Source organism: Gracilinanus agilis, chromosome 2 (genome assembly GCF_016433145.1).
Source record: "Gracilinanus agilis isolate LMUSP501 chromosome 2, AgileGrace, whole genome shotgun sequence".
NCBI classification, from domain to species: Eukaryota; Metazoa; Chordata; class Mammalia; order Didelphimorphia; family Didelphidae; genus Gracilinanus; species Gracilinanus agilis.
The window spans coordinates 536,949,649-536,960,323 of record NC_058131.1 but is presented as its reverse complement, the minus strand read 5'-3'; positions in this window follow the sequence as shown (position 1 = coordinate 536,960,323).

Below are 10,675 nucleotides of genomic sequence, written 5' to 3'. Positions count from 1 at the left end.
CCATTAGTGGGATATGATGTAAAAGCCCAGAGTAGTGCAGCTGAGTGGGAAATGAAGAGGCTGCTAATCTGGATTTGGTCCTGAAAAGGATGTTCTGGGAGGAGATGTCTTTGCCTTCCAATCAGAGGGAGGGGCAGGGGGTACTGTTTTGGAAGAGTAAATCTCAGCCTACCTCCCTCAGTAATCAACCCTAGAGCAGTGTTATTTTTAACATCAGTTTTGCTGATTTCTTTTCTTATTCCTCTTTTCTTTTTTTAAAAATATTTTATTTCCCCCAGAATACATGTAAAAATAAGGCAGTCCTATTATTAATAGAGAAGTTTGTGGGATAAGAGTACCCTAGTGCAATAGAAATTGCTCCTTGATTCTCTATGTTCCGGGGTGAGGCAGCTAGGTGGATATAGAACTGGACCCAGAGGCAAGAAGTCACAGGGTTAAGTGAGCTCAAATTTACTCTTGGATACTTAATGACTGTATAACCCTGGGTAAATTACTTAACTGCTATTTGTCTCAGTTTCCTCATCTGTAAAGTGGGAATAATAATAAGAATCATACCTAAACATCTCAGAGTTGTTGAGAGAATTAAATGCAATGATATTTATAAAGCATTTTGCCAACTTTAAGGCCCTATATAAATGCTATTTTTTGTTTAGTATTGAAAGTCACTTGTTTATTTCCTTTAATTAGAAAATAAAATAACTTTATACATTGAATATTGTAATCCTGAGTGATTATAAAGAAAACCAGTGGCTATCCTTTAGGTGAATGCTAGATACTGACATTCCCAGATTGAAAGCTGATGGGAACAATAAGCCAAAAGAAGTAAGAGTTCTGTAAAGTATATCCATGTCATTCATGTGGGGTGGGACTCTCTGACATGGTTACATAAGCAACAAGAATAGTAAGAGCAAAGGCATAAAATTGAGAATAAGTATGCTATATACAAGGCATAATGGGAAATTTGCTTCACCATATACTAGATTTCATAGTGGAAAGTAAAGAATTGTAGAGCTTAAAGAACTTCTCTGTGGTATACTGGAAAAGGAACTACATAAAATCAGTAGATCTTGTTTCTATTCAGAGTAACTGTTCCTGATTTGTTGCTCCAATTGAATCTCTCCTTATATCAGTTCCCTCATCTGTAAAATGAGGAGATCTGGTTACTGCCCAGGGAAATCCTTCCCTGTGTGACTTATTCTGCTTCTTTTTTGCCCTCCCATCACTGAACTCTCAAACAATGTCTATCTACTTTGGGCATGACACAATCACAATGGCAGCAAGTGACCATATTCCAGCTGAAGTTACTGGCAATAGAAAAGTAGCCTTGGATTTTTTCTCAAGTGAAAGGAATATAAGGTCCAGTGGTTGCTCCTGATAAGCATGGTCTTATTTATTCTGAATAGGCTCTTTGTGGTTACCAAGTGTGGAGAATGAGATATGAGGAAGCCTTCAAGTTAGATATGATCAAGAAGAGAGCTATATAGCCCTTAGGCAAGTCCAAAGGCCAATAATAAGGTGTCATGTTTATTTTCATTATGAAAATCATGAATATCCTCATAAGTAGTTGACTAAATTGGATCCAATTGTAGATTCGTCAAAGACTCATTAGCAAGCATGAGTTTCACTCTATTTTTAGCCATAGGATGCTTGGTGCAATGCCTATTCATATAGCATTTTCATTTCTCATTGCCTTCAGTGCTGACATGAAAGTTAATGGTAATCTGTCAACTCATTCTGATTGGATTGCTTTGGAAGTCACTCCAAAGTCACAATGGCTAAATGGGATGAGGCTGTTAAGATAGAAATGCATTTCAGTTAATACCATGGGCAGTACTGAAGCTAAGCCAGTGCCAGCCCTAATTCCCAAAAGAAAACAAATCCACAATAATCCACCTTCTAATTCTGCACAGACTGGCACAACACCAAATAATATCAAGCTTGCACCCTCTTCACCCCTACATGCTCAAGCTATTCCATCCTAGGCTGAGTCACTCTTTCATTCACTCCCTTTTGATGTGAATAAGCATCATACATGAAAAGCTGTGATGTATGTCAACAGAGACTGTCTTCCTGTTATGTGTTAATGTGTGTTGGACTCAGAACACTTCATATATGCATATCTTTTTTTTCTACTAAAAATCATTAGCACCTGAAGCAATTTGTATTTGGAGAGATAATGAACATGCAAAAGAGTTTAAGTGAAAAAGGTCTGCTTTAGCATCATCCTTTTTAGTACCTTTTTCCACATCAAAATCAACTCTGTTCTATTCTCATATGCCTAATGTCTTTCTGTTTCATTCCTTGATTTATTCATGGAAAATTTATTAAGCCCTTTTTATATGCAAAGCACTGGATCTTACTTTCTAGTAGATTTTGACATTTACTATCAAAATCTGCTTTCAAGACTCGATAAACTTATACTAAAATGTAAGTAAATAATAAGGGTTAGCATGTTACTTTTCCCAGGGATCTTCTGGTTGGGACACTTAATTACTGTGCAGTAACCTTGGCAATTGTCTGTTTGAGTTTCTGGGTTCAAAGGATTGCCATGGTTTACATAAGTTTTATTTATGCACATAAATAAAGATAAATTAGTGGTCATTTGAAGTATCAGTTCCTATTCAATACTGTTAGCCAAACTCCTTGAGAAAATCATATTAATTCAATGTTTCTGTCTTCTCACCTTTCTTCTTAAACTTTTGTGGTTTCTGACATCATTTAAGTGAAAAAAAAAAACTCTGTTGTTACTATTGATCTCTTACTTGCCATAACTGATAGTCTCTTCTCAGTTGTCATCCTTCTTGATCTTTCTTTAGCATTTGACACTGTTGACTACCATCTCTTCCTAAGTGTTCTTTCCTTTCTGGGTTTTTGGAACTCTTCTCTTTCTCAGTTTTCTTCTTACCAATCTGATTGCTCTTTCTCAGTGGCCTTTCTGTATCGTACTCTGTAAATTTGGGTATCTTCCAAGGCCTTCTGTCTGTCTCTCTGTTTTTCTCTATCTCTCTCCTTTCTGTCTTAGAATCAATATTAAGCATCAGTTACAAGACAGAGAGTGGTAAGGGGGAGACAATTGGAGTCAAGTGACTTGTTCAGGGACACATAGATAGAGAATGTCTGAGGTCAAATTGGAACCCAGGACCTCCCATCTCCAGGCCTGGCTCTCTATCCACTGAGTTACCTACTTGCTCCCCCCAACGCTGTCTCAAGCAATTGTTTCTTCTCTTTCTACACTCTTTCAGTGACCTCATCAGTTCACATATGTTTAATTGTCACCTGTATGCTGATAATTCTTGGATCTATATATCCAACCCTAGTTTGGAATTCCTGAACTCCATCAAGGAATGCCTATTGGACATTTTGCACTGGATGTTCCATAGGCATATTAAATTCAACTTGTAAAATATAGTAATCTGTCTCCATCTTCCCCCCCCAAAAAAAAACTTCAAAGAAAGAAGTGTGTTAACATGGAAAGATTACTGGTTCAGAAGATTGAGGACTTTGGTTCAAATTCCAATTCTAATGCTTTCTCCCTATGTAATTTTGAGCTAGCCTTTTAGTGGCCTTAGTTTTCTGCTCTATAAAATGAGGGGATGTGGATGAGATGACCTTTTAGGTCCTTTCCAGCTCCACATCTATAATTTTCTGATCAATAAATTCGACCCTCCTTTAAATTTCCCTAAGTCTATAGAGGACCCTATCACCCTTCCGGTTACCCAGTTACCCAGGCTAAAAACCTCAGTATGATCCTAAACTCTTAATTCTCATTCACTACTTGTACTCTATCACTACAATGAATACATGTATGAAGAGAAGAGACAATCAGTTAACTGACATTTACTAATGCGCCAGGCAACTGCATTGGGAAATAGAGTGTCTTATGGGAAGAATAGGAAGGAGGTCAGTGTCATTGGTCCACAGAATATGTGGAAGTGAGTGAAGTATAAGAAGACAAGTAAGAAGGGGTCAGGTCAGGACTCATGGGTGTCCAATAGCCAGCTTGAACTATCTCTAAGAGCCTATTTTTTTTAAATTTCAATGTATTTTATCCTCTGAAATCAGCAAACGCTACCAATAACCGCTTGTGTTTTTTTTTTTGTCTTTGTTAACTGTCTATACATGAGAAAGTGTTGGAGAAAACAAATAATGCAGATTAATCTTAAAGTTTGGCCAATTTAAATTTTTTTTGAGAGATAGCTGTTAAACTTCTACCAGTACATCCTTGGAAGGAACACAGACTTGAATATGCATTTCTTGATTCCCAGCAAAATAACCTTCTCATTTTGCTATGTGTCTCCCATGGTAAAATGCTGTTTATCTAAAAATGCATGTTTGGTGGATTAAGAATCTATATTGCTAGTTTCTAAAGAATGAGAATATCATTAATTATAATTATTACTAAAATTCTACCTGACAAAAGTTATTCTTTCCTTAATAATTCAGAAAACCATGTAGAGCCCCAAAGTAATAATTTTGGGTAGCAATTATTAACACATAGGACTATAGCTGTATAAAATGTCATTGGACTGATTTTACATTGACTTCCATTACACTCTCTAGAAGCTATTTCTTTTGAATAAATTTCAGATAGCTTGTTTATTTATCATTTTCCATAAAAATGCTCAGAACTTAATGTCCAAAAAAACAGTTTGGATTCAAGATAAGCAAGAGTTTGCTATGTAATCCACATTGACTATTCATAAAAGCAATTTCCTTCCCAGAAGAGCCCAAGGCAATGGGTCATTTGTTAATATGGACTCCTTAACCTGTGTCTTCTTCCTCATTACAGATTCAGGGATGACATTTTCTCTGAATTCACAAAGTTTTAACTTCAATAACTTTTTATGCCATCATGATGCTGGTTCACATTAACAGATCTAATCCAATTCCAAAACATTTATGAAGCACCTACAATGTGTAAGGCATTGTACTTTGTGCTAAGAAGACAAAGGAAAGAATCAAAAAATATTTCCTGACCTAAAGGAACTTCCATTCCACTAAGCCAAGACTTAAACCTGTACTGCTCTACCTAAGCATAATGAACTGAAAATAACTGGCTTGATCATCTAGTTAAACCAAATCAAGGGAAAACCTATTCTACTTCATTTATCTATAGATTTTATTACTCAACAAACTTCTCCCATCTCCTCAAACCCATTTGTTTCAGAGTATTTCCAGGAACATTATCAGACTGTCATGTTAATTTATTCACTATTGTATGTCTTAATACTTTCCCAGGTAACAAGCTCCTGAAGAAAGGATTTCTTGCTTTCTGTTTCTTTTTTGTCATATGAAGGGGACAATCACCATGAATCCTAGTGAATTACCTAGAAAATTAAAAGAAAAAAATAAAATAATTTAATCGATACCTTTTGTTTTCATGTCATCTCAATTTCTCCCTGAATTCTTCCACATCCTCCCAAAGAACCATCTCATATAACAAAGATCTTTTAAAGAGAAAAGACTGAAAAAAGGAAGAAGATACATTGGAAAAAATATGGCAATATGTGTAATTTTCCACACCTGTGGGCCCCCTTATCTTTGCAAAGGAGTGGAGTAAAGTGTATTCATATATCTCTTGTTTGGAGCCATGCTTTTATGGGTAATTTTGCAACATTAATTTTCTTTTTACACACATATGTAAGGAGAAAAAGTAAAGTAAAATATATATGTAAAAAGAAAATTAATGTTGCAAAACATCATATGTGTATATATGTATATATACATTTATTTGTGTATATAGATATACATATATGCATTTATTTATTTATTTTTAAGAGCTTTACCTTCTATCTTGGAATCAATACTATGTATTAATTACGAGGCAGAAGAGGGGTATAGACTAGACAATGGGGGTTAAGTGACTTGATCACAGTCACATAGGTAGGGAGTATCTGAGGTCAGATTTGAACCCAGGACTTCCCATCTCCAGGTCTTGCTCTCAATCCACTAAGCCATTTATCTGCCCCCACAACATTAATTTCAACTGTTTTATGGGGGTGTTTCTTCCATTTATATTTTTTTTCTGGGCACTTTGAAACTTTGTATCAGGTCAAGCAACTCTTTCTATGCTTCTCTGTATTCATCATATTGGTTGTTTCTTACAATTTGGGAAATTTCATTCTACTTGGTACCATAATTTGGTTATCCATTTCCCAGTTGATCTGTGTCTACTTTTGTTTTACCCTGAATTATTTAACAGTACCAATAGCAATACATTATGGCTCATCTGTGGGTAGCACTTCTTCCTTGGGGCTTGCCAAATATTACATTAATATACAACTTGATGTCAACTACTTCAGAGGAAAAGAGATTTTTCATTTCTAGAGAGAGGAAATCTTCAAAAATAAAACTAAATGAATTGCCCAAGTCATATTGGTGGAGCTAAGCTATTTCACTATAAATTATGCTGAAAACTATGCTTTTTTTTCTCTCTCAAATCAAGGAACTTTATTGTCATTGAATGAATGAATGATAAAGGATTTATTAAAGGCTTACTATATATGCTAGGCTCTCTGCTGAGCATTTGGGACAAAAATGTGAAAAGAAACATGATTTCTGCTCTCAAGGACCTTACATTTATTAGAGAGGGGGTAGCATATATAGGGAAGTAGTGGCTAGGGAAGGAAATTTTGTTCTGGGGAGACACAGGGATGGAGAGTTGATCCATAGACAGTCAAATTGTCTTGCCCTTTCCAAAAGAAATTCTGTTGATTTGATTACTGTACACTGAACAAGAAGGAGATTAATAAGTAGGAGGTAGTGGCAAACAGCAAGTTGGCTTTGGTGATTGCCTAGATGGGATGTAAAGGTGAAGTCTGACCTGAGATCTAGGGAAAGTGAGATATAGTGGCTGAAATGGAACAAAGATGAGTATGTAACACCTGCTTTGGGCTCAATAATTTGAACTGAACTAGCATGGGTGGCTAAAATGATTCCCTCCTTTCATTTTAGTTTATAGGCATTTGTCAAAGAAATGAGTGGGAATGAAGGTTTCAGTGAGTATTATTTCCTGGAGGGTCAACTAATGACTGTTCTTTCATTTTTAACTTTACCCAACACAACTTTGCCTCATGCTTGCCATAAGTTATCTTTTCCCTTTGGAAAAATAGAAAGTCCTTTTTTTTTTTTTTAAGTAAGTCCTTTCTTGAAAACATTTTGCTTTTGTAGAGCAGTATCTGCCAAGTTATGTCCTGAAGACTTTCCTGATTCTTCCAAATTCTAGTTCCTTCCCACCCAAACTACTTTGTATTAAGCTGTTTAATATATACTTGTACTTATTGACTTTACACTGATATGTATAAACATAAATATATGTGTATACCTATACTTGTTTCTACCATTAAAATGCAAACTCATTGCAAGTAGAAATATTTGTTAATTGATTGTTTAAATTACATATTTTTAATGGTTTCTAAGCTCTGTACTTTCCACCTAGTTCCGATCATGGCTTTAGATGTAAAAAAAAAAAACAAAAAACCTAGCCATATGAGACACCATTTGTTTGCTAAGAGAGTACATGACTAGTTAGAGTTCAGCAAGTACCCTTGTTCTTCTAGCCAAGTCCACATCTGTCAACCTCCTGGGCATAGCACTCAAACCATCTGTTTATTTAGCTTTTGCTTGAGGTGGGATGATAGGGGATAGGGGGATGGATAAAGTTAGAAAACCTTCCCCTGTCCCCTCAGGTCACTTAGATGTACCCAAGATCATCTGGTGCGTGAAATCCAACCATCATGTACATGTCCATCCATGGGTACATGCCTGCCAATTTTTAACTAAGTAAATGAGGGAGGTGGTCTTAGCCAAGGAAAATATTTCCTGGATTATGGGAATTTAAGTAGGCACACCCAAGAAAGAGGTTTATTCTGATGTTACATTTGAGCTTTATACCAAAGGAAAATATATTATATCAGGGGAGCTCAAAACTCTGAAGGCCCTTAAGGGTCTCACAACTTCTGACAGACATCCAAGAGAATAGGGAAGGACTCAGGAACTGTCAAGGACACAGTGGTCACTGACATTATGGCAGTGTCATTACTGCTCGTAGTTTTAGCACGTGCTATGTCTTAAGTTCTTCAGAAGCTTATGGTAAAACCAAAGGAATGGATTTTTCCTAAAGACACAAGCAAAAAGTAGAATCACAAATAAAGACACAAAAGAGAAGGCACTCAGGTTATCATACTCCCTAGAGCTACACTGCTTTGCCACAGAGTAGTTTCACCTGATTCTCTTATTCTTTCTTCTGTCAGCCCCCTCAGTCTTTATAGAATAAAGACCAGTTTAGGAAAGAACTGCTCAGAACCTGGGCCATATCTCTTCTTACTTCAGGGGAAAAGAGAATCTACTGTCTTAATTAGAACTATGGGCACCCCTTATTATTTTCTTGCCCCATAGATCAATTAACCTCTCTCTGTGATTTTTGTAACAACTTGTGCCTTGGTGGATGTATCAGATATTACCTATGCAAAATCAACTCCTGAAGAAAAAAATAACTTCTTTACAAATAAGATGATTGATACCCATCTTCTTGAAAAGTATAAGGCATAAACTACTTACTACCTAAGAATAAGCTTGGTTGCAAATATAACTTAGGTAGAAATTATAACTGTCATGTCCTTTCTATCACTTGTTTTCTTTCTTTTTTTTTTAAGCCCTAACTTTCTACTTACTTAGAACCAATTGGTAAGTGGTAAGAGTTAGGCAATGAGAGTTAAGGGACTTGCCCAGGGTAGGGAGTATCCAAGTTCATTGAACCCAGGACCTCCTGTGCTCAGGCCTGACTCTCAATCCCACTGAATCACTTAGTTGCCCCCATCACTCATTTTCAATCTCTGACTACTGGCTCCATTCCTATTGTCTACAAATATGCCTACATTTCTCTCCTCAAAAATTCCTCCCTTAAATCTTCCATCAGCACTATAATTCTCCTGACCCTTCTGTCCTTTGTAACTAAACTCTTAAAAAGCTTTTTACAACAAATTTCACTTTCCTCTCACTTTCTTCTTAACTCCTTACAAATTGACTTCTGACCCCATCATTCCACTGAGACTGCTCCATCTGAAGTTACCAATGATCTCTTAATTATTTCATCCAATGGCTTTTTCTCAATCTTCCTTCTCCTCTACCTCTATGCGACTTTTAGCATTGTTAAAAGTTCTCCTTGATATTCTCTTCTCTCTAAGTTTTCCAGACACTATTCTCTCCTGGTTCTTTTGCTGCAATAAGCAAAATTATTCTTTTCTTTTAAAAATAAGACCTATTATTTTTGGTTTCCTTTGCTGAATTCGTATCTAGATCATACTCTCTGTCAGTATCCCAATAGGGTTCTGTCCTGGGCCCTCTTTTATTCTCCCTCTATACTACTTCATTTAGTGATTTTATAAGCCCCCATGGACTTTACTATCCAATGATCCTCAAAAACCTGCATATTGTGCCCTAACCTCTGTGCTGATCTCCAGGCTCTAACCTTCAATTGCCTTTCAAACATCTCACCCAATGTTCTGGAGAAAGCTTTGTTTTTTAAACCCTTACTTTCTTTCTTAGGATGGGTTCCAAGGCAGAAGAGCTGTGAGAGCTAAGGAATCAGGTTTAAGTGACTTGTCCAGGGTCACACCACTAAGAAGTGTCTGAGGCCAGATTTGAACCCAGAATCTCCTATCTCCAGGTCTGGCTCTTTATCTACTGAACCACCTAGCTCTCAGACTTCTTTATTTTATTGGGCAAAACTATTCTCCTGGTCTCTCGGGTTCACAACCTCGTAAGGTCCTCACTATGTCTCACCATACACTCCCCCTGCACCCATATCCAAATGGTTGCCATGACCTATTGATTTAATCTTTGCAACATCTCTCAGATACTCCCCATTTTATCCTGTGATCTTTTGCCTCTGTTAGAATCTCCAATACCTAGCACAGTGCCTGCCACAAAATAAGCTTTTAATAAATGTTTTTTTTCTAAATGCCTTCTTTCTCTCCTAGTAATAACTCTAAAACAGAATGGGTTTAAGTGACTTGTCCAAGGTCACACAGCTAGGAAAGGACTGAAGCTAGAATTGAAACCAGATCTTTCAGACTCCAGGCTCCACTGAACCACCTAGTTATCCCAATAAATATTCATTGACTGACTGTTGGTTGTATAACTTAATTGAAAGGGCTGAACTTATTCCTAGGGAAAAAAAACCTTTTTATTAACAGCAAAATCACAGATTACAAAATCATACAACTATAGTTAGAAGGAACTTTTAAAAAGGTCATCTAGTTGAACCCATATCTAAATCTTAAATATTGTCTACAACATCCTTGACATGTAGCCATCCAGTTCATGTTTAAATACCAGGACTTACTAGCTCTGTGACCAAGTCCAGTTGATTTTTGGATAGCACTAAAAGAAAGTTGTTCTTCATGTTCAAATGAAATTAGTTTCTGGAATTTCCACCCATTGTCCCTAGTTCCAACCATGGGGTACCCCACCCCAACCGTCCTGGACTTAAAGCAAAATGAGTCTAATCTATATTCCATATTCCAGATTTTCAAATGCTTAAAGCTTGCTATCATGCCCCTTCTAAATCTTCTCTTTCTTAAGCTAAATATCTCCCACTTCTTTCAACCAATTTGTCATGGCATAGTTTCAATTTTCCTAGCCATCCTGGTTGCCAACCTTTGGACACATTCCA